General features: G+C 50.2%; 1 long non-coding RNA gene across 1 annotated transcript; it reads left to right on the top strand.

Moving 5' to 3' along the window:
• The first annotated feature begins 3,622 nt into the window (after positions 1–3,622).
• LOC116874598 lies at positions 3,623–4,919 on the top strand. Its single transcript, XR_004384039.1, has 3 exons — positions 3,623–3,708; positions 4,012–4,069; positions 4,551–4,919. It is a non-coding gene; the product is annotated as an uncharacterized LOC116874598 (long non-coding RNA).
• Positions 4,920–27,929: the final 23,010 nt, after the last annotated feature.

Here is a 27,929-nt window from a genome sequence, read left to right as displayed (position 1 = left end):
ACCATTCCCTCAAATCTGACCTGGCTGACCAGGGCTTTGCGGCAGGAAAGAGACGTTTCCGGTGCCATTTTTCCAGCGTAGGTACCACAGTAGCAATAATAGTGGGTATCTTCGATACACAAATCTTCGGTGGGGAAAACCATCTTCCCCAGGTCTCAGCAGATAACTGGGGGCCTCCCTTAGGTTGTATCTGTGGAACTGCTGGCTTCCCAGTCAGTGTCTCTGACAGATTCCCACAAACACCAGGAGGACAGGGAACGGTCTCCCAACAGCAAGTCATGGTCTCCTCAAGTTTGGTTCGGAAGAACTAGGGGAAACTGAATTATATAATTGTTCTGTGGTGACACCAAATTCATGCATTTGCTCATTCATGCTCTTATTCATTCATTACATGGACATTTTCTGAATTCGTTCATTACAGGCCGTGCACTGTGTGATGTGTTGGGGAAATAAAGACATGGCCACAACTTAGTGATGCTAGCGTGACTTGTGCCTAAGGGGAAGTCTGTCCAGGGGGCTGAGAAAGTTCTGGGGACAAAGAAACTGATCAGTGGCCCCTGGGGAAGCGGGGCCTGCTCTCCTGGGTTGAGGATTACCTGGACACTTAAGCAAGAGCTATCGCAGGTGTTCCACGAAAGGAACCTCCAAGAGGTGTCAGTCCTCCTCAAGTGGGAGGTTGCAGGGCAAGTGAAAGAGTTCACCCCAGTAGTCTCCTTGGAATTTTCATTCCAGATTCCTTATATGAAAGTTTTCCTTAGAAAAGACAGAGAGGAACATCAAAAGAAAGCAGATTCCCAAACTTTTTTTTTTTTTAAGATTTTATTTATTTATTTGAGAAAGGGAGTGTGCGCATTCTTGCCCAAGCTGGGGGGAGGGGCTGTGGGAGAAGCAGGCTCCCTGTTGAGCAAGAAGCTGATATGGGGCTCATCCCAGGATCCTGGGATCATGATCTGAGCCGAAGGCAGATGCTTAACCGACTGAGCCACCCAGCTGCCCTAGATTACCAAATGTTTTGAGACAAAATTGGTTATGGCACACATAAGACCCAGTCCTTGCATTTGACAGAAAGATGTCGTAGGCTATCCTTTGGTCAATTCTAGGTTGCAGTTATAAATGAATTTATAATTACATGGAGCTCTGGGCCTCTCTCCCAAGGTCAGACTTCCATATTTGCTTGTCTGTGCACTGGCTCCAGATCTCATGGGAACCATGCTGTTTTATGTACTGGCCTAACACATCCTAAAACAGACATTCTCCAACTTAGCACCTAAGAACACATTGCCACATTTTTTTTTTTATCAAAGGGTCATGCCAGTTTTTATTTCGGCAGTATATGGGAGCAGATGAGTTTAATTCTAAATTATCTGCTGTTTGCCTCTTGCTGAACACATGATCGAGAATGAGAATGAATTTAACCCTGTCCTTGTATCTGATAGAGTCAACACAAAGAAATAGGTTTGCATTACATGAGTTTGGCTCCTTTACATTGAACTGTAAATTAAACATGACCCTCGCTTTTCTTATGTGTCATTACAAAAGATAAAAGTTCCTTTTTGCATCTTCTGCAAACCATCATTGAGAACCCCAGCCACTGGGCCACTTAGTGTCCCTTGCATCAGGACATATTAACTCTTTCTCTTTCCATTTGTATATCAAATAATGATACCTTGGCTCTCAAGAGCTCGGAGTTCACCTTTATGCTTGTGGGAAGTAAAGGCCTCTGAAACTGCTTCTCCTCCTCTTTCAGGGAGATGGAGAACAGGTTCAAGCACCACCAGCTAAAGGCACATCAGGTATCAGGGTAATCGATGAGGAGGTAAGCTTCCAAATCTGCAGGTCCTCTCTAACCCCTGTATCAGGGAGTGAGGTGAGACCTCCAGCTTCTTCCCTGTGCTAGACTGTGGGACCTGCCTATTCTGCCAAGCAGACCCTGAGCCCACGTGTTTAAGCTACTGCAAGGAAAGATTGGGAGCTAGTTTCTAGAAAGCTGAGAGAGTGGCAGCAGCAGAGAATGGTGACCATTCTACTTGGTAGTGGTGGTAGTGGGCAGCGAGGGGCGAGTCCCTGTGCAGGTGGCCAAGGACAGAAGTCTGGAATGGGGCAGAGAACAGGCGCGAGACCAGAGTGCAAAAGGCAGGGACTGCATCACAGTGCCCCTGGATTCAGTGACTACCTCTTGGTGAGTGTGCTCACCAGTCGCATTAGCTGGAAAAGTTCCACTCCAACCCTCCCCTTTTGTGGGCTGCTGTGCACAAGTCCCTCTTCCACAGAACAGTGAAGAAGAGAAGATGAGGTTTATTCCCAAGGGTACTTAACTGCAGTAGCCAGCTAACCTGGCTAACATAATTGTCCCTTTCTTTCCCCTGTGATGTTTGGGATTTTTCCCTTCATTTGTTTCTTGAGCTTTGCTATCATAAGCATATTTGTTTTTTATTTGTAGCAACCTAAATTTTTGTATGATATTACATACAAGTAAATAACCAAATGCGTGGAGTTCTAAGGCTAACACGTGCAAGAAAGAGTGAACAAATCAAGACTCTTTGGGGGTGAGGCCTTAAAGAGCTAGGACTCCAGCAAGAACTTAAGTCAGCGGGACAATTATCTACAGGTGACAGGGCCTGAGCTGGGTAGGACTGAGCCCAAGAATCATGAGATCAAAGGCAGTGTTGGAGGTGGGAATAATCATGAGTAGATATGAGCAATTGTCATTCTTTTAGCCCTTTACAGTTTGTAAAGTATTTTAATATCCATTATACCTCTTAATCTTCACACCAAGCCCACGATTGCATATTATTATCATCCCTGTTTTAACCGTGGGAAACTAGGCTCGGAGAGTACCAGTGGTGGATCTGGGACTCATACCTGGGTCTTCTGGCCCCAAATTTCATCTTTACCCCACTCTCTGTCCTACACTCTCTGGGCTGGGGGAGGGGGCCAACCTACCTAAAAGGGAAGAAAGTGTTCTAGAGAGCAATGGAAAATTATGGTATTGAGTTAAGGCTGAGCCAGACTGAGGAGGTCTAGTGCAGATTTCATACAGAGGAAATAGGGAGCCATTGAAGACTTTTGAGCGGGAGTGTCACATGTACAAGTAGTAGGACCCCATCAGTCCATAACTAGTAATCACAGAGGCTTGTGATGTGGAAGGAGGGAATATGGGAGTAGAGATGCGGTGAGGGGGCTTGGGGAAGAACTTTGGGTCTCCAGATTCTATTGTTAGTACCCAGGAAGTTGTCGGCTTTTTTCTTGGGATTCACTGCTGTGCCATGGAGTTGGAGTTAGACAGGGCTGAAATATTCAGTCCCTTTCATTCACTGTCTTTATTAATGATCCAGTATCTCTGACGTTTGTTCCACATGATTTTCAGCGCCCATTTCAGGGCACTAACATGATTTAGAGTTGGAGCAAACATCCGCGTTTGTTATATTTCATGAATATTTACTGAGAACCAACTATGTGCTGGGTGCTGGGCAAAGTCCCCCTGCCAGGGAGAGAGAGAGATTGGGCTGCAGAGCCCCGCGTTCAGGTGCTCTCAGTCTCCAAGGGGAGAAGGGGTTGTGAGAGAGGGTGTGGGGGAGGGGGAGGTGAGGAGCTTAGATCCGGACACAAAGACTGCTGGAGAGGGCTATCAAGACTGGCTCCTTTTCACACCAGGAGGACCCGGATTAGGAACGGATCCACCTGCAGCCGGGAATGTCCCACTCTGAGGTTGCCTTTGTCGGAGGGATCAAAGGGTGTCTCGGAGCCGCCAACAGCCCCAACCCCAGCTAACTTCTCCTTTCTGCTCTGCTGTTGGTCAGCCCTCCGAAACTGGCTGCTCCAGAATGTCGAGCTGGGAGTCTGTCTCCTCCCCCTCCTCCCTCATATCTGTTCCCCTGGGGCTGCAGTAGCATGCCCCACCTTCCCGAAGGGGAAGTCTGTGCTGCAAGATGCAACCAGGACACCTGAGTCCCGCGTCACTGTGTGCCCTTGGGCAAGTTATTTCTTCTCTTGGGTTCCTTCCTCTTTCAGAATTGGAGCAGCTCTGGGAGCTCTAAAGATAGGATGGTGATTACTGCAGAATTGCAATGTACCTGCGCGTGCGCGTATGTGACTTGCTGTTTAATAGGGTGCTAAGACAGCAGGGGGGCTGGCCTTTGCGTCCCCCACCCCCACACGTGTGGCTCTCATTACTGTCAGGAGGCCTTAAGTCGGGCCCCATGGAGATGAGAACAGACCCCTTAATTAGGCACGGTTCCCAGAGCGAGAGAGGGAGCAGCCTGAGCCGGGCTGCCCTGGCGTCGCGGGGAGCCCAGCCTGCAGGGCTGAAGGGGGGTGGGAGGGGGAGGTGGAGGGCCGGGGCATCTGAAGGACTCAGCAGGTTTACACTGCGCTGACCCGATGGATGAATGGGGCCCTGTCCACCCACATGGGGGCCTGGAATCTTCAATTACGGCAATTACATCAACAGGTCGGAAGGGCAGCACTTTCCACTGAAGAGGTTCAGGGCTTAAAAGAAAAATCCTAAAGCCACTGTTTTTTTTTTTTTTTTTTCTTTCTTTCTTTTAAAGGGATTGGGTTGATGGAAGAAGACCCCCATCCGCAGTCTAATTGGGCTGCGGGTAAAAAACAAAGATGTGGCACGTTTGGGGAGTAAAATCTGGCTGGCACGTGTTCGCCCGCTTCTGGACTTCTGGCTCTTCTCTCAGTCAGCTTGGCGTTGGAGTCCCCTGGGCATAGGCATCTCCCCTGTCATCTCCCTGAGGGAGGGACCTGGTGCCTTCATCTCTGAAGCTTCCTGGCGTGCAGCACAGAACCTGCGTCCGAGGGTTGGATTAGACCTTGGAGAAGTCATGTCTTCTCTCCGACCCTTGACTTCCCTAGCTGTAAAATGGGCATAACGCCTTCCGTCCTTTCTCCTTCCCAAGCTTTTAAAGAAGACTCTAGTTCCTGCTCTGCATTCAAGCTAATTGGATTTTTTTTTTTTTTCTCTCAGCCTCCACACTGCTGCGTAGGTGAGACTCAAGTGAGGCTCTCGCACCAGCAGCCTGGGCACCACCGGGGAGCTTGTTAGAAATGCAGATCTCGGGCTCCACGCCAGACAGACCAAATCTGCGTTCGGCCACAGAGTGCACGTTGCAGTTGAGAAGCTGGGCCCTGGACCGAAGCTTGCACACAATGAGTGAGAGTGAATGAGACTTGCTCTCATCTATAAAATGGGGATAATGATATTTGTTCTTTCCCATCGGGGCGATGCTGGGAGATGACATAAAGTACAGTTGGCCCTGGAACAACATGGGTTTGAACTGTGTGGGTCCACTTACATGCGGACTTTTTTCAGTAAATATAGTAGAGTGCTGTAAATGTGTTTTCTTTTCCTTATGATTTTCTTAATAACATTTTCCTCCTTTGGCTCCCTTTATTGTAAGAATACAGTAGGTAACACATATAACACACAGATATGTGTAGATCGACTGTCATTGGTAAGGCTTACGGTCAACAATAGACTATTAGTGGTTAGGGTTTTGGGGAGTCAAAAATTATATGCAGATGTTCGTCTTTGAGGGGAGGCAGTGCCCCTAATCCCTGCCTTGTTCAAAGATCGACTATACTTTGTAATTATAACAGTCTTTTATGCTGTCACTCCCTGGACCGTTCAATAAACATTCACTGAGCAGCTACTATGAGGCAGGCTTGGGGTTCATACAATACCATTCCTGTCTAGAAAAAAAATTTGCCGTCTTCCAGGAGTCTGATTTTTAAAGGAACTAAGTGTAACAGAATGTGTTAAGTGCTATCAGATAGCTATGCTCAAAAGAGGAGATGGTAAGGGTGGGTGAAAATTGATCATGATGGAAGTTCAAGGCTGGGTAGGTTAGAAGAGATTTCACTGACAGGCTAGCATTGAGCTTATGGGCATGAGCCCAGGTGAAGGCAGAGAAGGGTCTTCTAGATGGAGGCTTAGAGGCTTGAAAGAGGGTGGGGGATTTGGGGTGGCCTTTAGTCCTAAGATCTAGCACGAGTGACCAGAGTGAGAGTGTATTTGCAGATGGTCCCATGGCTTGATTGGTAAGAATGGGCAGTCGAGGTCCTGCTGCCTGGTTAGTCTTGTTGGGGCCCATCATCTGGTTGACTGTAGCTTCCAGTCCCATGTTGGGGTTATCGGCCTGAACGTTAGAGTCCTCCTTACAGTGCTAACCGCCTAAGAGGAAGACATCATTTTTTGGTCTGTTTGTTTAATGGCTTTTCTTCTTATTCCTCATCTGCTCTGCTGGGTGAGGTTTTTAGTGCCAGCAGCAGTGTTCTACTTCTGAAGATTTTAACACAACCCCGGGGAGTGAGGGATTAGTGAGGGAGCAGAAGCAGGCTTCCAGATATGTCATTTATTTTGTCCAGCCCAGTTGGAAAGGCCAGTTGGCACCTAGTTGGCTGAGAATTGAGATGTCAACATGTTTAGGTAATGGCTGAAGCCCTCCTTTGGTTCCAGTGACATGTGTCGTTGCCCCTGGGCCCCTGCGACCACCCCGCTGTGTCCACAGCCAACAGCGGTCACAGGCTCAGGGCTCTGTGGCTCCCAGCCGGCCCACAGGTGACAGAGGACAGATAGCAGAAGCTCCAATACATGTGGGGGAGGTGGCTCTCATCCAAATAGCCAACGACGCCTCCGGGCTCTGTCTGGTCCTGGTGGGTGAGACCAGAGGGGAAAGTGGGTGACACCATATGGGCGTGGGCAGAAGTCGGTGCAGCGCAGAGCGGACGCAGGGTGTGAACTGAGTCCTCCTGCGGTTCAGGAGGTTTGCAGCTTGGTGCCAGGCTTGAGCTCTCCTTGCTGGTGCAGGCCGGCGGTGTGTGTGCTTATGCCGCACCCAAGTGCAACTCCACGAGGAAGGGGGTCGGACCCCAGTGCTGGGGGCTCCGGGGGCTCCTCGGTATGGCAGGAAAGTGGCTGGATGCTTGCTGGGGCTCCTTTTTGCTCTGTTCCAAGCTAAAGGCAAGGACTTTGTCTTGCTTGTGTGGGATCGCGCCCTTGGGTGCTGAGTTAATATATAACCGAATTTGCAGAAAGGTTTATCTGTTTGTCTCTGGCAAGGACATTTGGGCAAACGGCTTTCTGCACCAATGCCCTCGGCATTAGGTTTTATTATCTTTCAGCAAAAGAAAGAGATAGAACCTTCCCATATCGCTCGTCCCTTTTAGTTGTCTGTTGGCAACTTTTTAAGAAAAGGGCCCCAGGGGGTTAATGCTCTGAGTAGAGCTTCACTATAAGCTTGGGAAGGGGCACAATGCAGACCAATTGCCTGAGATGTTCAGGCAGGTAGGACTGTTCACAAATGTGGACTCTTCCACTTAAGAATAGTGAGACTTGGGAAAGTACTTTACTGCCGCATGCCTCAGTGTCCCCAGTAGCACACAGGAGTGAACTGCTCTTCTTGCTGGATTTGGGGGGTGCGAACCAAAGGACACAGTGCAGTGACACCTGCTGTGCCAGGAGTCTGGATGGGAGCCGGCCCCCACTGGTCTAGAGAAAGAGAATCGAAAGGCTTTTAGCCTTGAAAGCCATTTCGGGGCGGGGGGGCAAGCAAAGGAACCCAGTGTCAGCCTTGTGGCACCCAGAAAAGGAAACTGCAGTCAGGAACGCCCCACCCTGTGGGGCCCCTGTGGCCACCACACCTGTCCTCAGACCCACACAAACACCACAGAAGAGGGAGCCCCACCACCCTCAGGCTTCCTGATCTCACTCTCGACACCCACTCTCGCTCTGCCTGACCTGGCCTTTGCTCTCCCAGCTTTGCCTTGCCTTTTTGGATCTGACCCTTGCTGATTCCTTGCTGTCGCCTCGAACCCGCTCAAAACTGATTGATGGAACACTCAGGGCATGACTCCTCCCGCCTCTGGGGCATACACCTTCCTCCGCAACGGGGCTGGGAGCTGGTGCCGCTGAAACAGCCTCCGCCCTCCTTCTGGGTTTTTCTGTTGGTTTCCAGGGTGCCATTTCCTCCTGCCCTCTCTGTCTCTTTCATGTTTTATTTTTTATAGCTGTGGGGAGTCTTTGAGGATTGGGGGGGGGAGTTGAGACGCAGGCCATAGGCCCCCTTCATCAAGAGTGGAAGTCAGCTGGAGGAAAAAGGATGTCCTTAAAGTGGCGTGAAGAAGCTTTCACGTGAAGAAGCTCTCAGTCTCCCCTTCGGAGGGCAGAGGGGAAATCCTGAGCAAGTTCCTGGTATCAGCGACCCAATCTATCTCCTCTAGATGCTGTGGAGATAAAACGTTTCTCTCTCTCCCAAGCCCTGGTTTCTTGTTTTGTAAAATGATGACAGTGATGATTCCGGCTTAGGCAACTTCATCAGGCTGCTATGTGGAGCCCAGCAGATACTGGATGTGAAAGTACTTGGTAAGCTTTGAAGCCCCAGGCCCTTGACAGGTGCTGCCCACGTCCATTCTCAGCCCCTTCCTGGGTGGAGGTCTTGTGTATCCTCAGCGGGGGCCGTTCCTGCTTGTGCTCAGCAGCCCCCTGCCCAGCCCCCCGAGTTTCCAGGACTGGAAGACAGATGAATTCCACATGATCCCTTTCCTCAGGCTTCCCTCCCAGATGGAGTGTGCCTTGTGGGTGGTGAGGTGGCTTGAGGAATTCGCAAGGGTGACTTTGCGGGAAGCCTCCAGATGGGACCGCCGGTGGCAAACACGCCGGAGCAGAGGACCCCAGCTCCCATCGTGGTAGATGCGTGGGGGGACGTGTGGGCCTGCGCATGTGACGTGGTGTCCCCACGCAAGCAGGGAAAAAAGTCATTAAGGGCACGTAGTTCTTCTGATTTCATACTTGAAGAAGCTGAGGGTAAGAAGGGCCAAGCTCCTCCTTCATAATTGCGTGGCTAATAGAGGGAGATGTGGCATTTGAACTTGGATCAGACTGACTGCGAAGCCTTTACTGGTTCCTTTACAGCAGCTGTCATGTGTGTAGGAATGATCGCCTCACAGGGTCAGGGAAAGAGGGATGGGAATGGTGCTGTGTAGTGGTAGAGGAGGGAGAGATCACATCCCATGGGAGAAATCCAGGACACCTTCATGGAGGAGGTGGCTTTTGCCTCTAAGTTTTGAGGAAGAGGCCAGATTGGACATCCAGAGATGTTTATTCTTTCTGTCAGTTGTTCATTCCATGCGGTGTGTGGGTGGCTTCCCACATGTGGTGAATCTTCATAAAATCCAGTTAGTTTACAGTCTCAGCTAAGTTCACACTGTCCCCATGCAGGAGAAGTCCCGGAGTGTTGGCGACAGGAGAGGAAGGCACTCTGGACTGGGTTCGACCAGGAACTTTCCTGGAACAGGTCCCGGGGAGAGGTCTGATGCAGTGGGTCAGTTAAGAACTGGATTTTATTACAGATTTATTGCAGCCTGCCTTCCTCCCTTCCTTCCTCCCTCCCTCCCTCTCTCGAGTCCTGAGTGCCTGCTCTCTGCCTAGGGCAGGACTGAGTGCCTGCAAAGGGGAGGTGGGGGCCCATTCTGACACAGTTTGTGCCCCCTGGGAGTCTCAGTGTTTAATGATGGGAGGGATAAGGTTGCAGGGCCGCAGGGTCCCCATGTTTGCCTAGAAACTCAAGAAGCCCCCAGCGTGGGGCAGGGTGACTCCATTGAGGGGTGTGGGTAACTAGAGTAAAAGAAAATAAGCTGGCCACACAGATGTGGGGGGAGGTGTGTTGGGACAAGGAGGTGGTGGGGAGCAGTGGGTGGTGGTGGGGGAGGGGGTGGGGGGAGAAGCTTGCAGGGCAGCCGGAGGGGAAGGCCCAGGCCTGCCGCTGGGAGGGCTGAATGAGTCAGGAGTCGGGCAGCTGGCTCACCCAGAGGCTGCCCCGCCGCACCTGGTCTTGCCCACAGCTGTGCTCCAGCGAGCGGCCCACGCCAGCAGCCAGCTTTCATCAGGGCAGCTAGAGCAGAACTTGGCTGCTTCGCTGATTTTCTTCTGCCTCTCTCCACCCACTCAGAGAGAATTTGTAGACACAATCAGAGGTGATTGGGTAAACCAAGGACCAGATGCTACAGGACATCCTTGCACGCACTTCCTTCCCAGGTTCTTGGGTCCGCAAGCCAAAGGCCTGAAGTTTCTCCGTGAACCTGTGCCCTCCAGCTTCAGGTCCTCTCCCTCCAGGCCTCTGCCCTGTTCCACCATCAAGAAATCTCAGTCCTGGGAGGATCTGAGGGTCACCAGGCCAGCAGTTGCTAAACTGACAGCTGGTCACCTGGGAAGCTTTTAAAAGTACACATAGCCAGGCTCTGAGCCCAGACCTATGACTCAGGAGTTAGGGCCTGGTCCCTGTCTGGTTAGTTGTTGGATTCTGTAGGTCCCACGCTCAGAGGGGTGGTCCCCTGGGGCCAGTGAGGCCCAGGCAGCACTTCCCTTGCTTGTGCTTGGCAACCGGGCTTTTCTTGTGAATTTATCGTTCTCATTAAGGGAATGGCTCTCAAAACCTGCTGAGACGACCAACACTATTGTGCGCCTGAATGCAGGGCTGACCAGCGGGAAGAGGGGTTCTGGGCTGGCTCTGTTCCATTTCATCAGGGAGAAGGAGCCCTTCCCTGGGGTGGGGGAGCATTGTCTGGGCCAACTGCAGTTGCCTCAAGATGCTTCCCCAAGCTGTGGGGAGAGCTGGTCAGCCAGACACGTCCTCCCCCAGGCTCAGGCCTATCCCAGAGGAGGGTCTCGGGAGGAGCGCAGCTGACCGCGTCCCCTGACATAACCCCCCCAACCCACCCTCCAGGCCTGGCTGAGGAACAGTCTGTCTTTTGGAGGAACTGAGACCTTGGGCGTTTCTCTGGGAAAACACTCTAATTTTCATTTCTAAATCCCGAGCAGCGCTCAACAAAAAGATAGTAATGATTTTACTTCATGGGCCCATGATGTGCTCAGAGCAGCTTTCAAGCGCTCATTGTAGCTGTGCTGGGAGGAGAGGACAGGGACCATCTCCCCCTTCTAAGCTCAGAAGGGGATGACCTTCGGAAGTGTTTAGTCCTGACGGGCCAAGTGTATGTTAGGTACTGTCACATTGTTGAGAAAGAAAGTGAGAGAGAGAGGGAGGAGAAAAACTGACAAAGCAAATGGGGCAAAATGTTAATAGTAGTGAATCAGCTGGGTAAAAACATATACTTTTTTTTTTTTAAGATTTTATGTATTTATTTGAGAGAGAGAGAGAATGAGAAAGAGAGAGCATGGGTAGGGGAAGGGGCAGAGGGAGAAGCAGACACCCTGCTAAGCAGTGAGCCTGATGTGGGACTCGATCCTGGGATTCCAGGATCATGACCTGAGCTGAAGGCATTTGTTCAATCAACTGAGCCACCCAGGTGCCCCCATATACATGTTTTTTTAATTTTATTTTGTACTTTTTTGAAATTTATTTTTTTTTTTTAAGATTTTATTCATTTATTTGAGAGAGAGAGAGAGAGCAGGAGCAGAGGGGGAAAGGGAGAAACAGGCTCCCCTGGTGAGCAGGGAGCCCAACAACATGGGGCACGATCCCAGGACCCTGGGATCATGACCTGAGTTGAAAGCAGATGCTTAACCAACTGAGCCACCCAGGCACCCCTTAAATTTATTTTCAAATTTAAAAAAACTGGGGTGCCTAGGTAGCTCAGTTAGTTGAGTGTCTGCCTTCAGCTTAGGTCATGAGCTCACGGTCCTGGGATCAAGCCCCACATCAGGGCTCCCTGCTCAATGGGCTCCCTCTCTCTCCCTCTGTGCTCTCTAAATAAATAAATAAATAAATAAATAAATAAATAAATAAATAAATCACTCTCGATTAAATAAATAAAATATTAACAAATATTTTCAAATAAAAATTTCCTTAAAAAGGGGATGTTTATCCAAGGACATAGCAAGGGGGAGGTGACCCTCTTCATGTAAGGCTCACTTGTCACATCTTCTTATCTCTGGATTTATTTATTTCTTAGAGTTGACTTCAATGCCAATTCTCAAGTGAGCTTTCCCTGGTCCCCCAGCCTAGATCGTGGACCCCAATTCCATGTACTTTTCCTTCCACTTATCACAACAGTTAAGAGTGAATTATTTTTTTAAAAGATTTTATTTATTTATTTATTTATTTATTTATTTGAGAGAGAGAGAGAGAGAGAGAGAGTTAGAGAGAGCACGAGTGGGGAGGAGAGCAAGAAGCAGACTTCTGCCAAGCAGGGAGCCTTATGTGAAGGCAGACAGACGCTTAACCAACTGAGCCACCCAGGTGGCCCAAGAGTGAATTATTTTTCAATTTCATGACTGTTTCTGCAGCAGGATCTCATTTGCCTTGTCCCTGCTGTATCCCAAGGGTCTAGCACGGTAACTGGAATGAGGTAGAAGCCCAACTTGTATTTGTTTTTGTTTTTTCCAACTTGTATTTGTTAAAAGCATCAATGAGCGTGTGAATGAATGCCAATGCGTGGCCCCAGATGTGCGCAGGTGGACACAGGCATGTGCAACCATGTTCATGCTCTGCTCTCCTCCTTGCATTGCTCCACATCATGCGCAGGCTGGACGTGCTGGGATTTACAGTGTGGTATCATTTCTCCAGAAATGACATCTGGGAATGAATGACATCCTTTGGGAAGAGAGGATGACGCTCCTTCCCAGCCAGTGCCTCCCTCCCTCCCTTTCCCACCTCAAATCCAGGGGTCTTGGCGGGGTGGGGGGTGTGGGGGTGGGGGTGTGGTGAGCAAGGGGCAAGGGGCGGGGGTGGTGGTGAGCAGAGATACAGAGATGATGCTCTTGTAGCAGGTGGTGGGAGGAAGCCCAGAGAAAGCAGGCTCCAAACGAGAAGGGGGGCAGGGATGCAGAGTGGAAATGGAGACTGCTGCCTTTCCGGAAACAAAAGAGCCCTTTAAAGTCACTTGATATCATGCCTTCCTGCCCTGGGCCTCTGCCAAGCCTCCCTCTTCCTATTGTGGAGCGGCAGGAACAACAGGGACGGGAATTTGCTCCCACCCGTGCACTGCCAGGAGGAGCAGGGACGATGGCTGTGCTGGGCAGGCCTCTGGTGACCTAAGGGCACCCAATAACTGAAGAATTTAGATTTTCATTTTTGAATGAATAATATATCCCCATGTTTCGAAATTCCTAAGTGTAAGATACATATGTAGTGAACGCCCCCCCACCCCCTTCTGCGCTCCATCTATCCAGTATGAAGGGCTTAGTTCTTAGGAATACTTCTAGACATAGTTTCTGCGCACACAAGCAAATACACAGATTCCCAGCCGGGGCGGAGCTCCACAGACACTTTCTATTTCGCCCTTTGCCCTTACCGATGGATACTTTTTCTTTCTCCGTTACATAGTATTCATCCCCGTCAGGTACTGGGGAAAGTGTACCACCGACTTCCCCTGCCAAGCTGTGAGCATGAATCCCACACTTTTCTTCCTGGATTGTATTGAATATGGAGGAGTGAAGGACAGTTATGGATGAGAGGGATCTTACGCCTTGTGCCGTCCTGGATAGTAACCACTGGCCACAGGTGGCAGTTGGGCATTTGAAACATGGTCAGCTGGACTGGGATGTATACTGTAAATGTCAAATGTTCCCTGCATTTGGAAGATTTAATTTTTAAAATGTCAACTATCTTATTAATTAACACATGTTCATATTTATTACAAGCTGAAGTTGTGATTTTTGAATATATTTGTTAAAATGTATCATTAAAATAAATAGCACTGTAAAAAAAATTTTTTTGGGAGACTTGGAGTCCAGGGAGGGAGCTGGGATGGAAAGGAGCTAAATAGATCTGAAGGGGAGAAAGCAAAGGAATCGAAGCAGATAGCTGGCAGTAACCTCTTGAAAGCCCCTGGGCTGGAGGTCAGGGGACTGGGTTCTCCCCTGTCTTGACATGACTCTCTGGGTGACCCCAGAACCAGCGTCCTCCCTTCTCAGTCTTTCTTCCCCTCTGTGTGCAAGAGGATGGCTAGGATTTGAGAATGTTGCCTCTCTTCTCTGTCCCTAGAGCTAGGACAGTGCCCTGCACAGAGTGGGTGCTTGCCAAATGAACGAATAAATGAATGAATGGGAATAGGAAGTGGAATGGAAAATTTGAGTTTTCCTTTCTAGGTTAAGTATCAGACTCATCAAAGAATCTGGATCTGGATGGAGGTCCCTAGACATTGCAGGATGCCTTGGACTATGAAACCAAGACGCAGAATCCCAGGAGTGACTTGCCTGAGGTCTCTCTGGGGTGTCAGTGGCAGAACCAGGACTACAACCAAAGAGGCTTCCAGAAAAAAAAGCTGTTACGAATTAGTATCTGCTCTTAGGAATGTCTGCTGCAAATGCAGCTTGGCCCTGGCACCCCTTCTCTGGGGTGACATGTCCTACTGCTGTGAGATGGAAGGCCCGATGAAGAGGGGGCCACAAGGAACCCACTCAGAACCGAGGGCTCAGCATTTCCCAGTGCCCTTGGGCCAGAAGGGCCTTGCTCCAGCGTGAATCCCACGCGGAGGCCCTGAAACCTCGCTGGCCCCTTGGCCCTAGGCCGCTGGCCTGGAGTAGCTGGAGGCCAGCCTCCAGGCAGGTTGGAGCAGCAGGCAGCTATCAGCCTGGAGAGAGCAGCCTCTCAATCATTCTTCCTCTGGTCGGTGGGAGGGGTTGGCGAGGGGATTTTCAGAGATTATATTGAAAGAATTACAATGGTGAGGGAAAGGAGCCGAGTTCCCACAGAGTGTCCGGTCACTCCTGTGGGGGGGCTGTGGGAGCCGGGCCCGGCTGCTGCTTTCTCTCTGGGCAGCAGCACACACAGTTTTTAATAATTAAGTAACTTTAATTGTCCTGGGAAAGCCGAGCTCGCCTTGGGGCACGCTGCACAAACTCATAATTAATGTTACCAAGAGAGATTAGCAAAGGAGAACTGAGAAATGATTCACTTTTTTAAAAAGTGCCTCACTGTTAAGCCTTATTATCCTAAGTTAGAACCTCATTTATCTGCTTTGAGGGGTGGGGGGGGAAACCCGAGACCCAGAAACTAATGCATGTGAAATTAAAACTCCATGTCTTGTAATCTCATTTAAAATCATCTGATGGGAAAATGTTGCCATTTACTCATTCCATTCTGGTGACTGAGGGAAAATTGAAGACAGAGGAATATAGTTAATAAATAATAATGCACTAATACAAAGTCAGGCTTTTTACTGCCATCCCTGTTGCTTAGAGATCATTGCATTTTCAGATTGTTTGCAAGTTTGTTTCTCTCTGTCTATGGAAGACATCCCAAAGTCGGCATAATTTTCAATGATAAGTCATATGCAATGATACTGGGGGGTCTGGCCTATCGGTGTTTGGTACATATTTGATGAATTAATGAATGAGTGAGCACATCCATGCAAGGTGGGAGGACTCCAAAAAGGGAAGCTCTGTCCTTGCACAGACCAGCCTAGTCCATGCGAAGGGCCAGCCCCGCCCATGGCTGGGGAAGGAGTCTGTGGGACTGATGAGAAGAGAATGGACAGGGAAAGGGGGACGTAAGGTAACGATGATACAGCTGGGGGAGGAGGAGGGGGAGAGAAGCTGTGAAAATTAGGAGTGGGTAGAAGCGTTGAGGGCATAGGGTGTAGCCAAGCATGGAAATGAGGCCTCAGGTGGCCCTTATGCATAATTAGGAGCCATAAATAGGACCTGATCGGTGGCCCTAAACGAGCGAGGGCGCATCTGTACGTGGTCCTCCTGTCTCCATGGCACTGCCCTGCTTTCTTCTTCCAGTGAGACCACAAATATCTGTATCCTAAATGATAGGAGTCCTACTCTTCCCAAGCACCATTTTACATGGATATAGATGGAAACAGCTGGAACGTCAGTGGGAGACCTTGGCTCTAAACCTAGACATAGAACACTCTTTGTCTCCCTGAGCCTCAGTTTCCCCAGCCACAAGACGGGAGCCATATTTGGACTCTCCTGAGGCTTTACTGATGGTGTGGATGGTAGCTGCTTGGGAGGTGGGAAGACAATACTAGCAGTTCCTGGAGCCACTTTTGCAGGGAACTGTGGGGGACCTTCTTTCCTTCTGGCTCTCCACAGCCTCGGTCCTAACCCAGACGTCTGTTCTCACCACAGCCCCACCAGATCCGGCTCAGACGGCCGGCTCCCTCATCCTGGGGTGGGAGCTGGAAGTGGATTAGCTTCATGCAGCTACCTGTGAGGCTGCCTTTCCTAAGAGCTTTGCTGTCCCCAGAATGTCACTTAATCCCAGGAGAGGCTGGCGGGTAAATAATGAGGTGGTGGCTAATTCAGCTCAAGGTGTGACTTTTGTCTCAAGGTCCCTACCTGTGACCGGACAACTTGCAGAGAAGGAAAGCTTTTAAGACCTGAAGGAATGAAGCCATTCTCTTCCTGGGGTTGTCCCTTTGTGACCTCAGGCAAATTGTGTCTGAGCCTTTGCTGCTTGAGGGGAAAGGGTGGAAGGGGCGTCAAAGAGGCTCCTGCAGAACTTTCCCTGAGCATGTAGAAACTGAGGCACTGAGCACTGAGGTGCCAGAGGCTGCGAAAAGCATTTGGACCTGTAGGTGGAGAGGTGGGGCCCGGGAAAAGGGGGTTTGCCATTGTCCCTCAACCTGCTGTATACATTAGATACTAGGAAGTGTTTTTCCATCCAGCGTGTTTGATCTGCAGGAAAATTCCAGGAAGGAGATATTGCTATTCCCATTTTGCAGATGAGGAAACCGAGGTTTCTGAGATTTTAGTTGACCAAGGACTTGAACCTAGGTTCTCAGACACTTATCACTCTGCCCAAGAGCTGCCTGCCCTTCAGAATCCTGATACATCTTTCTGGCTCTTAAGTACTGTGATCTATGTTCCTTGTCTTTTCCAAAATGTGATGCCATATATTTAATTATTACCTTGGAGCTCAGACAAAAAAAAATTTTATTCCCTCATCTTCTGATCATCCACCCATTGTTTATTCAGCTTATATGCTTATGGGTCCTAAGAAACTACTCCATGTTGACACTCACCAGGATTGCTGACTCCCAGTCTTGCGCTGGGTACGATTTTTAGATTTTAATTACATTACATAGGCGTTTCCCTTCTTCCAAAATGGTAACATACTATAAGCACTATTTCTGTGTCTTGTTCTCTTGCGTATACAACTGTATCAGGGACGTAGCTCCACATCAAAACAGAGTCATGCCAATCTTTCTAGATGGCTGATTCACATTTCATTTTCTTTAACCTACATTTCATTTTTAAAAAACTACTTGCCTACTGATGGGCACCAGGTGGTTTTTGTTGTTTTGCCGTTCACTTGTTTCCTTAACATCCAAGCCTCAACAAGCTGTTGGAGTAATTCGATGCAGTGACAACTGCTGGGGACCCAGCACTGAGAGAGGAACGTTCTACCCTGTCTATATCAATTAGCTATTTGACTTGAGTCAAGTGCCACTGCCTCCTTAGGCCTCAGTTTCACCATCTGTCCAGGGGGACCCTGGGCTCTGGCTGGGTGTCTGGTGCCCTTCCCGGCCTATCTCTGAACCCCTGAGCCTCCCCACACCTGAGAAGCCACAGAGCAGCCCACCCAGGATCAGCCTCAGGCCATGGCTGTGGGGAGGGTCGGCAGGCTTGGTGACCCATGAACCTCTTATGTGCTGATCCCAGTGATGCCATATTGAACTCAGTCAGGCAAGTTTGGCCTTGCTCTCCCCTGGATCCAGGGTGATTCAGGGCCTGTAGCGTGGCTTCCCCACCAGCAAATGAGCTGAGAGACACCTTTCTTGGCAATGGGCTTAATCAGGGCTCCGGGAATGTCTGATTACTCATTTGTTTTGCAACAGCAGCAAACTCCCAGGGAGAAGGGGAGGCAGCTAACGCGGCTTCCTTCCTGAATTAATGACTTGAGCGTTAGGAATGACTAACCAGCTCAGCACTAAGCAGAACTGGGTGGTCGAGTCCAGGCTGGGGTGAAAGCAAGGCACACGGGTATGGGTGTTGAATGGACTTTAGCCTCTTCTGCTTTCCGCTTGAATGCCGGTGGGTCTCCATGCTCTGCTTCCAGGGGAGCAGAACTGGGGTCAGATATCTTACCCAGAGCCAGTCTCCACTGTCTCCTGCAGTCTGTCTAGCTGGGCTCTGTAAGCTGATTGCAAAATTCTCCAATCTCCTCTTCTTTCTGCAGAGGGAAAGCTAAATGCTTAGGGAGAAATCCAAGAGCGAAATCCAAGGCAGGATGGCTGAATGCCTTATTTTGTATCCTATACCGTGTACCTAACAAGAAATTGTGAAATTTACCTGTGACTGGGAGAAGGCATGAGGTGGTGGGAGTCAGCCTTTTGCTACACTTCTGGGACAAAAGTCACAGATGGATGGATCCCTGACTCCTTTCTTTACTTCTCTTCTCTGAAGTGGCTTACTGCAGATTCTAGGATTCTTGGGGACTGGAGGGAGTCTTTCTCCTTTAAAGCAAAAGGTGTCCAGCTTCAGAGCCCACCCAACCTCTCTCTACCCACTTTGTTTCTTCAAGTGTAGCCTTTCAGGCACCAGGGGCCCAGCCCTCTGCTTTCCAGCAGTGATTAGGCAACTGCCCCATGTGGTGGCCCAGGGGCACTCCCAGACTGTCACTGTGGTGCAGCCTATGTCCCCCTGGGGCCTCCTGCCCTGGCCTCACCTCGCTTTGTCCCAAAAGTCCTGTCCTGAGCTCCTTGGTTCTGGGCACCACGTCCTGTGATGAGTCTCCCTCCCCTTCTCCTCAGCCAGCTTGAGCATCCTTCCTCAGCTCCCAGACTCCTTGGAGAAGAGGGGTCCTTTCTTGCTGGCTTCTCTTCTTTGGCTTCATTTTGGAACTGCTCTCCTGATGAGCACATAGGATGTGCCATTTGGAACTCAGGCCCCAGGAAATCTCTAATCATCCTGTGTGTATCGGGCCACCCGCCTCCAGCAACATAGGCTGGGCCCTGTTGCCTCCGGGCTTTGTACTGGGACACTGACCCTGGCTCTTCCATGGTCCATTGACTCACTGGGGGTTCTCTAAATTTTCCTTTCTTCCCAACATATTTCCCTTCCAGGGCTTCATGGGCCAACATGCCTGCCTGAGATTGAAAGGGGTCAACATTTAACCAGTGCTGGGCCCAACATAGAGGTGCGATCGTTGAATGAGTGGACGGGGGGATGGTTCTTATCTCGGGCAATGTCACCTTCCCTTCACCTTCAAAACCTTCATGTTGCCTTTTGCTACATCTACCTAGACCAACCGCTCAATTCTCAATCACTTTCTGGGGCATAAGTCCGCCTCCCTTGGGGGCAACGGCAGCCAAGTTCATTAGGTCAGAAAGGCCCTGTTGCTAATAAGTTCACCAAGTTTCACAACCTGCTTGAGAGGAGTTGGCTTTTGTGGAAATCACCTTCAGCTAAAATCTTAGTAATTTAGGATGAGCCACCCTACTTGGCCCTTTTTTGAGGACCCCCCCACAAATTCACTTTATACTCTTAGTGTAGCCAGAGAGACCCTCCGCAAGAGGGAGGCGCATCCCAGGAGAAGTGCTCTCTGTCCCCTCTCCTCTCCCTAGTAGCTCTGAGCTTTGATTTCTGCTTCTCCCCCACAGTAGTATGGTGGGCCCTGCCCCGCCCTGAGGCCCTGCTCCTCAGGGAAGGGGTCATGTCTAAGGGTGAACCACAGGCCAACACATGTATTTCCTGAGATAGAGAAGAAAAACCCAATACATGGCCTCCTTGAAGATTAACAAGCTGTTTGACTAAAGGAGATTTTTTTCCTTTTCTGTTCTCTACCTCATTCCCTTCCTCTCGGGTGATTTTCTCACCAAGCCACTGAAATCACAAGGTATGGGAGGTACTTTTCTCTTTAGAAATCCTTTTTTAGGCAATTGTGTCAAGAATGTTTTCATACTTTGGATTGGATGGGAAGGGAGGAAAACAAACAAAACAAAACAAAACAGAAAACAAAAAAAAGGCTTAATCCCCCCAGATGGGTATTTCTCTGAAAACAGACATGCAAATGTTGGGTTTGTCAAATCCTAAAATGTTCCCTTTATTCTTGAGAATTATGGCAGACTGCCTGCTGCTGAGCCTGGGAGATTTGACCAGGGAAGGAGGGAGCCCTGGAATGGAGCAAGTGGAGTGTGGGAAAGAGAGGCACGTGTTCGCGAAGACAGAGACAACTGCTCTACACACTGCATGTCAGACTATCTCTTCTGCCCACCTCAGGTCCTGTGAGCGTGAAGCTCACCTTGCAGGATCTGGAGGGAAAAGCCAAACTCAGGCTCGCGAATAGCCTCATGGTCAGTCTGCCTGTGGGAGGCCAGCCTGTGTCACCTGGGGGCTCCCACTGGGAGCCAATGCTCCTGCTTGCCAACCTGAGGGTACAGAGACTTAGGGAGAATTCGTCACGCATGAGGTGGCCACTGGAGGCTTCTCCTGAGCCATCTCTAAGATCTTGTCCACCAACAGACCTCAGGAAGGGACAGGAGGCAGATTTAGCAAATGCTTCATTGAGGCTACTGAATCCTTGCAGAGCCCTTCCCTGAGGGCTTGCTACCCCTGGGTGATGTGTTCACAGCTCTGTGGGAGAGAGAGACAAGCAAACCTGCCTGTTTGCTCAAGGTGGCCTGGGCTGAAGGCACAAAGGGAGATGCAAATCTTCCCCACCCCCAAATATGGTTAAGCCAATTACAGCAGGTGAGAAAATGGCTCGAAGATGTATTATATTTATGTTTTATTGCTCTTGGAGCTCCAGAGAACAATCATTCTCATTTCTTTAGGCTTTGGGTTCTCCTTCCTGGGCCCTCTGCCTAATGCAAGTACGGAAACAGGGCAGGAGGTCGCCTACTCTGCACGGCTGGGGGTGCTTGGATTGGGTGCAGATCTCCCCAGGGCTCTAGGAAGAACCAAGGAATGGGCTGCTATCCGACCCATCTCTCCGTGTGGTTTTGAGAATCACATGAAGTAACGGTTATGATTATACTTTGTATATTATAAGTCAGTAAATAACTAAAGAGTAGTGTCATTTCCTTGGGAATTACTGCCTCGAAAGCCCTCATGTTGTCTTCAATTTATGGAGAAACTGTTATGTTCCACGCATTGTCTAGGACATTGGCCCTGCTGTACAGATGGGACCTGGAGGCCTGGAGGGGCCGAGCAGTCTTTCCTGAATCCCCCAGCTATCTAGTTAGGGAATTGGCATTAGAGCTCAGTCCATCTGCCTGTGAAGTTTAGGCCCTTTCCATGAAAGGCCACCTTGGGGCCCCTGGGTCATCTGTCTCCTGATTTTATCGGGCTTAGTTGTCCTTGGCAAAGTAGGATGCCATGCCAGCAGGACGTGGGAGTCCTAGGGACAGCCTCAGGGACAGGCAGAGTCTCCCCTCCTGGCTCTAAGGACCATGCAGGTCAACCCCAATTAATGGCATAAAAGCCCTAAGCTCTTCTTTTCAGGAAGAGATGGAACAGTATCTGTGCTAAGTAGAAATGGTCCCTCAAAGATGTTCACAACCTGATCTCTGGAACCTGTGAATATGTGATGCTCTGTGTCAAAGGGGAATTAAGGTTGCAGGTGGAATTAAGGTTATTAATCAACTGACCTTGAGAAGGGGAAATGGTCTTGGCTTTTCCGGGAGAGGGGCTGCCCAGTGGAATCACAGGGGTCCTTTGAATGGGGAAGAGGGAGCCCAGGGAATCAGTGTCAGGATGATGTAATGTGAGAAAAACTTGCCTGGATACTGCTGGCTTTGCGGACGGAGGAAGGGGCCACAAAGCAAGGAAGGCAGGCACCCTTTAGAAACTGGAGAAGGCAAGAAGACAGATTCTCTCCTGGAGCGTCCAGAACAGCCTTAATTTTAGCCCAGTGGGACCCATTTTATACTTCTGAGCTCCAAGTGCTGTCAGAAAATACACTTGTGTTACTTTTAGGCACTAAGTTTGTGGTGATCTGTTATTACTCCCACAGGAAACTACTGCAGCATCTTCCGGAGGAGAAGGCCTTGGGGGCATTGAGCCTTTGCCTTGGACTTTGGGACAGATGTGGTAGAAGCAGACACAGCTCTGCAGGCTTTCCGGAGAACCCTCTTACTCCCGCTCTGGTGTGGCCCCCAGGCACCTGAGGCTTGGAGCCACAGAACCTTGGAGATGCTCTGGCTGCATTTCACCTTGGGCCACTTCACGAACCTCTCACTCCCTGTTCTGGGACTTTCTGCGGACTTTCTACACATTCACCAATGTGTAGCCTGGAGCTGCACGAGGCTGGCCTTGGCCAGTCGTGGACAGGACCCTGGAGATAAGTGCTTCCCTTTTCAGTGCTCAGTGCTCCGGTGCGCAGTCCTGAGCTGCTTTTCGCAAAGCTTTTTAGGAATGCCCAAGGAATGGAGCGCTCTCCCCTATTCCTTGTTCCCCTCTGCGCAGGACCTCACTCCAGCCCTCTGGGCTCATCACCCAAATGAATACCCCGATGGCAACTTTTGTGTCCAGCCCTGCTTTGGGAGGAAACCACTAAGACAAGATGCTGAAGAACAGCTCTTCATCTGGTTTTTGCTCAGAAGTATGCCCGCCCCCCCGCCCAGTGTCCCGGAGCTTCGAGGAACCCGTGCGGGCCAGGGATGGTGGGTGGGAGGGCATCCTGGGACACGTAGAGAACGGCCCAGCCATTGGTGAGCCTGCCTGGGGTCTTGGCGGAGGATCCTTCTGATCTAGTTAGAGACAGACGAAGCTTGGAGGGGTGTTCTCCAGGCTCTTGGGGATACTGCAGGCCCTGCCCATTTGGTCACCCAAGCCCCTAAACTCTGGTGGGCTTCGCTCAACCCACACCCACTGTTCCTATCATTCAGAACAGATGTTCTTTGGATGAAGTGAATGACCTCATCAGCAAGCCGGCTACAGAATGGGTGACTTGGGAGCGGCTGGGAAGCTGGGAGCCTCCTGGTCCCTCGGCTGGGCAGCTGTTCCCAGGGCTGGCTGAGCAAGCCTTTGCAACGGGCTCCTTCCCTGCCCCCACCTGAGGCAGTCTCCATCACGCTGATAGGCCAAGCGACCTCTCGGATCCGAGGCTTTCCTACCAACCATGCCCAGAACAGATGGAAATGCATCTCCTGGGCATCTCCAGCTGATGCGGATTTCACAGCAGGCGGAAGGGGTGGGGGAAGCAGACAACCCAGCCCCTTCCATGGCCACTTGGGAGGCCACACGGGCTGTTCAGCTGTCCACCCTCTCTCCTTGTGAAAGAGGTGGGGCTTGAGGTGGGGGATCTATTTCAGCCGCGGTGAGCCGAGCAGCTAGAAAATCCAGGGCTCCAAGGACATTGTTACCTTGCTAGAGCAGAGTTTCTTTCTGTCCTCACTACACAACAAGGCTGCATAAGGGACTAGACTGGTCTCTGGTCCTCCAGCGCCCCCTCCCCCATTTCCTGCCTTGTAGCTTCTGTTCTTGGCTCCCATCCGCACAGCACAGCCACTGTATTCCTCTAGACCTAGCCCAGATGCCACACTGTCCAGGAAGCTGTCCCCTTTTGTCCCACCCCCATTTTAGCAGTGATCTATCCCTCTTTCCCCGTTCTTCCCCAAAGACTCCATCTGCATCACTCAAATGAAACCAGTGACTTTAGGTCTGGGATCGCATTTGGGATCGCAGTTGCTCCTGGTCGTTTTTCTTATTGGCAAGGGTCCTTTTTAGAGCAGGGGATGGCTCTTTCTTGGCTTCATAGTTCCCACGGAAGATGCCTGATAATGTCTTTTTTGGTCTGATTGGTTTTGTTTGTATTTTTGCTGAGTGCATGTGAAATAGTTTGATGTCAAAAGCTGCTTTTCCCAAAAACCCTGTCTTAGTCCGCTTGGGCGGCTAGGACAAAATACGGTAGACCTGGTGGCTTAACCCATAAACATTTATGTCTCACAGTAAGGCTGGGAAGTCCAAGATCAAGGTGCCAGCAGATGGGCATCTGTTAGGAACCCTCCTCCTGGTTTGAAGGCTGCTGCCTTCTTGCTGTGTTTGCACATGGCAGAGAGAGATGTCCTTCTTATAAGGGCACCAATCCCTTCATGGGGGCTCCACCCTCATGACCGCCTCCGAACCTCATTACCTTTTGAAGACCCCACCTTCAAGTACCATCGCTTTGGGGATTAGAGTTTCCACATATGAATTCTGGGGGCAGGGGACACAAATGTTCAGTCCACAGCCTATTTTGTAATCATAATAGTCTCTGAAATAAACATTGAGCATTCTGTTCAAAACAACCCTCTTTCGGGTACGAGTCCCATGCTTGGGACTGGGAGCTAGTTGGGAGGGAGGGATTCGGTGGTGGGGGAGACCCAGTCCCTGCACTTTGGTAGCTTACAGTCAGCCAGATAACCTGCATCTGGTCATCAGCGCCAGGATGGCCAGGGATGGGCAGGGACCAGGGTGTGCCCGGGGCCACGGGAAGAAGAGGCATCTTGGGGCAGGCTGTCCCTGCCGGCAGGCTCGGGCCAGGCTCTGTGACTGGCTCCGGCTGGGTCCCGAACGGACTTTGAAAATGTAGTCCTGGATGGGTGCCAAGGGAGAGCTAAGAAGCCTCTTCCTCCTGTTGGTTTGTTTATTGTCTTATTCAGGTCTTAAGGCTTTACAAGTCCCCAAATACTTGAAGTTTTATAATGTTTTGGATGATGCACGTGAATATGGAGCTGTGCTGTCCAAACAGTAGCTACCAGACACATAGGGCTACTTAAACTTATTTAAGTTAATCAAATACAGTACGATTTAAATGCCGTTTTTCCACTCCCATCACCCACATTTCATGTGCTTGGTAACTGTACATGGCAAGCTGCTACCACGCTGGACGGCACAGGCTAGAATGGTTCCGTCGTCACCCTCGAATGTTCTAGGGGATAGCTTTGGTGGAGAAAGTGACTTTTTAGCTACTAGTTTTCAGTGTTTTAATCTTAAAAGGTTAGCTACGTCTTAGCTTCTCTTGCTAACTTCCCTTTGGTCTCCTCTCAGATACTTTTTTTTTAAGACTTTATTTGTTTTTATTGAGAGAGAGAGAGAGAGAGCGAGCAAGCAGTGGGAGGGGCAGAGGGAGAGGGAGAGAATCTCTAGCAGGCTCTGCGATGAGTGTGGAGCCCCCTGGGGTCTCGATCTCATGACCCTGAGATCATGACCTGGACTGAAATCCAGGCTCAGTTGCTTCACCCACTGAGCCCCCCAGGTACCCCTCAGGTAATTTTCTGAGGATTCAGATCACTAGAGTGGATGCTGAGCCCCTAAAGATGTAGTGCCTCAGCCACTGTTACTCATTTCACCCGAGTGACCAGCTCTGCTTTTCTGTGCCCAGTTCCCCCCAACCCCCGGCCTTGTAATACTGTCCCTCTTGCCCCTCAAGTCTCTGTCAGAGAAAATGCAGAGGGCTTTCAGCCGGCCGGAAGGAAGGATCCCAAAGTAATAATGATCTTTTTGTACCTGGGGAGAGGAGGCCCTTGCTCAGGCTGGATCACCACGTCTGAAGCCTCCTCTGGGGTGGGGGTTGCAAAGGAAGCCAGGATATCTGGGACCCGGCTTTTCTTCATTTCGGCAGGAATGCTTTAAAACCCAGCACTGATCCTATGAGGAGGAGAGAACGTGGAGACAAGCTCCATCTGAGTTACAAACATGTAACTTACACGTTATTGTATTTTTCTTCCAGAGGAGTGCAAATCTCTTCCTTGCTCACTACTATGTTTATACTCTGATATTCCGGGAGCAGAAGGGGGACATCTTCGGTTTGACAGTTAATGCATCTTCCACAGTATTTTGTGGCCTTCTGGGAGCCCATGCTCGTGTCAGGCCCCCAAGACAGCGTGCAACGCCACTCACCACAGGGGATCAGTGCCCCTCCGCCACACCCCCTGGCCTCGCTGCCCCGGACAGGTTTTCCAGGGCACTCACTATATATGCAAGCCTCTGTGCCAAAGGCCAGAGCTGGCAGACCCAGGAGGAAAACCTCAGTGGGTGACCTCACTCACCAGTAACATCCCTCAAAGCTGACTGGCTCGCACACCTGGTTGCTGTGCTAGTAGTGGACCCAGAGAGAGGATAGCTTCTTGTCCTCCAGGTATGAAACCACTTACCCAGAACTTCGTGAAATGACTAGTTTTGCTGAAATAAAACCCTCGGTTTTACACAGAGATGACTTGTTGACGCATCCAACACCGACACACTTCCTGCTCCCTTCTGGGTCTTTAAATTCAGATGTTGGGGGTGCCTGGGTGGCTCATTCGTTAAGTGCCTGCCTTAGGCTCAGGTCATGATCCCAACGTCCTGGGATCAAGTCCCATATCGGTCTCCCTGCTCAGTGGGAAGTCTGCTTCTCCTTCTGCCTGCAGCTCCCCCTGCTTGTGTTCTCTCTCTCTGTCATAAACAAATAAAATCTTTAAAAATAAATAAATAAATTCAGATTTTGGCTTAGTAAGCATTCACGGAGACCCTCCTACATGTTGGCGCAGGGCTTGGAGCTAAGAGGGACCCAGAGTTGGTCAGCGAGGGCTGAGGGCCCCAAGATCTCAGAGTTCACAATGGAGAGGCTACCTGTATGCATCGACAAAGCAGACTGTCATCACCCTCTCGGGGAGGTGCCTCCAGACCAGAGAGCCATTGGGAAAGAAAACAGACTTGCCCAAGAGCCACCAGAGTCCTAGCGGGCAAAGTGTCTTCACAGCTTTGTTCCCCAGCAGGCTGAGCCAACCCCCTCACAGAGTGCCGGCCTCAAGCTTCCCTAAGGGTTTGAGTGGCCTCAGGAGCCGGCGTTTGCTAGACACGTGTGGGGAGAACCCACTCTTGCTGACCCAGAACCCTGCATCCCTCTGTCTCCTCAGCAGGCTCGGCAGACAGCAACCGTCTCTCATGGCCTCCATAAATGTCAGCCCCGGAAAAAAGCTCCAAAGAGGGTTTAGTCCGATTTCTCTCGTGTGTGGGAACTGAGGCCCCCAGAAGGGAAGCGGCTGCTTTTGGCTCCCACGCAGGAGGGACGCGCAGTCTGTCTTGGAGACCTCGGGGTTTGCATGACCGCTCTTAAGGGATACGAAGAAGAACAGGGACAGGGGCAGTACCCTGCTGCCTCCGCCACATTCCCAGAGATAATCTGTCAAGGGAAGGAAGGAGAAAAACAACGGCAAACAAGCCATCTATTCTTGTCTGCGCCATTTTCCCACGTCAGGAGAGACTGCAATGGAAAAATTTAGGTTTCTCCTTTCATGTTCCTTTCAGTGCCCACTCGACAGAACGCCTTTCATTCCCCCCTTTTCTTTGGCAGGATCCTGACCAAGGCTGTGGAAAAAGAATCTTTTAAGAACATATCTATCTATCTATCGATATACATTCAGCCCCTGACAGTGACATGGAACTGTAGAGCCTCTTAATTACCCAGGAAGTGACAAGGTCAAGAGGTGTCTGAAAGCTGCCTCGTGCTTCTGCGCACTGATTTCTCCCTATTGTCGCTGTTTCCGAAGCTGGAGTGGGGGGCCACGGAGCCTGCGTTTTGTCCACTGTTCGGACTTCTTCCTTTCTTCCTTTTTTTTTTTTTTTTTTTTTTAAATTTGAAAAGAAACTTCTAGCGCTTGGGGTATTGATTGACAATTCGTAAAAGCAGGATGTGTTTCAGGTTGGTTGACCAGTCATAAGGGCTACCTGGGAGCTTGGGGGAGGAGGTCAACTTCTTGGAGAGACACACTCCCCTGAGGCCCCTGTCCTCTGGCTACTCTCCCACTTTCTTCCTACTATCGTTGGGCTTTCTGGGAGAGAAGGACAAGGAAAGAAAAATGGGCCCACGCATCATCACTGGTTACTGTTACGACGAACGTGTAAGTCATGTTCTTCGTTCTTCATGAAGAGTTTTGGGGCAGCTTAGTGGTATTTTTTAAAGAAGTTGAGCTGAGGTTTTTGGCCATGGCCATCAAGACATGATTTTATAATACAAAAATAGAAGTGGCAGTGTCTCAGAAAACTTTGGATGGAAGTTTTAGAAGTTCCTGGGGAGTGTTGTTGACTTGTATTGGGGGATCAG

This window comes from Lontra canadensis, unplaced genomic scaffold (assembly GCF_010015895.1).
Source record: "Lontra canadensis isolate GAN:19392208 unplaced genomic scaffold, GSC_riverotter_1.0 scaffold38, whole genome shotgun sequence".
Taxonomy (NCBI): Eukaryota; Metazoa; Chordata; class Mammalia; order Carnivora; family Mustelidae; genus Lontra; species Lontra canadensis.
The sequence above is the reverse complement of the archived record's forward strand: the minus strand, read 5'-3'. Positions and strand labels throughout refer to the sequence as shown.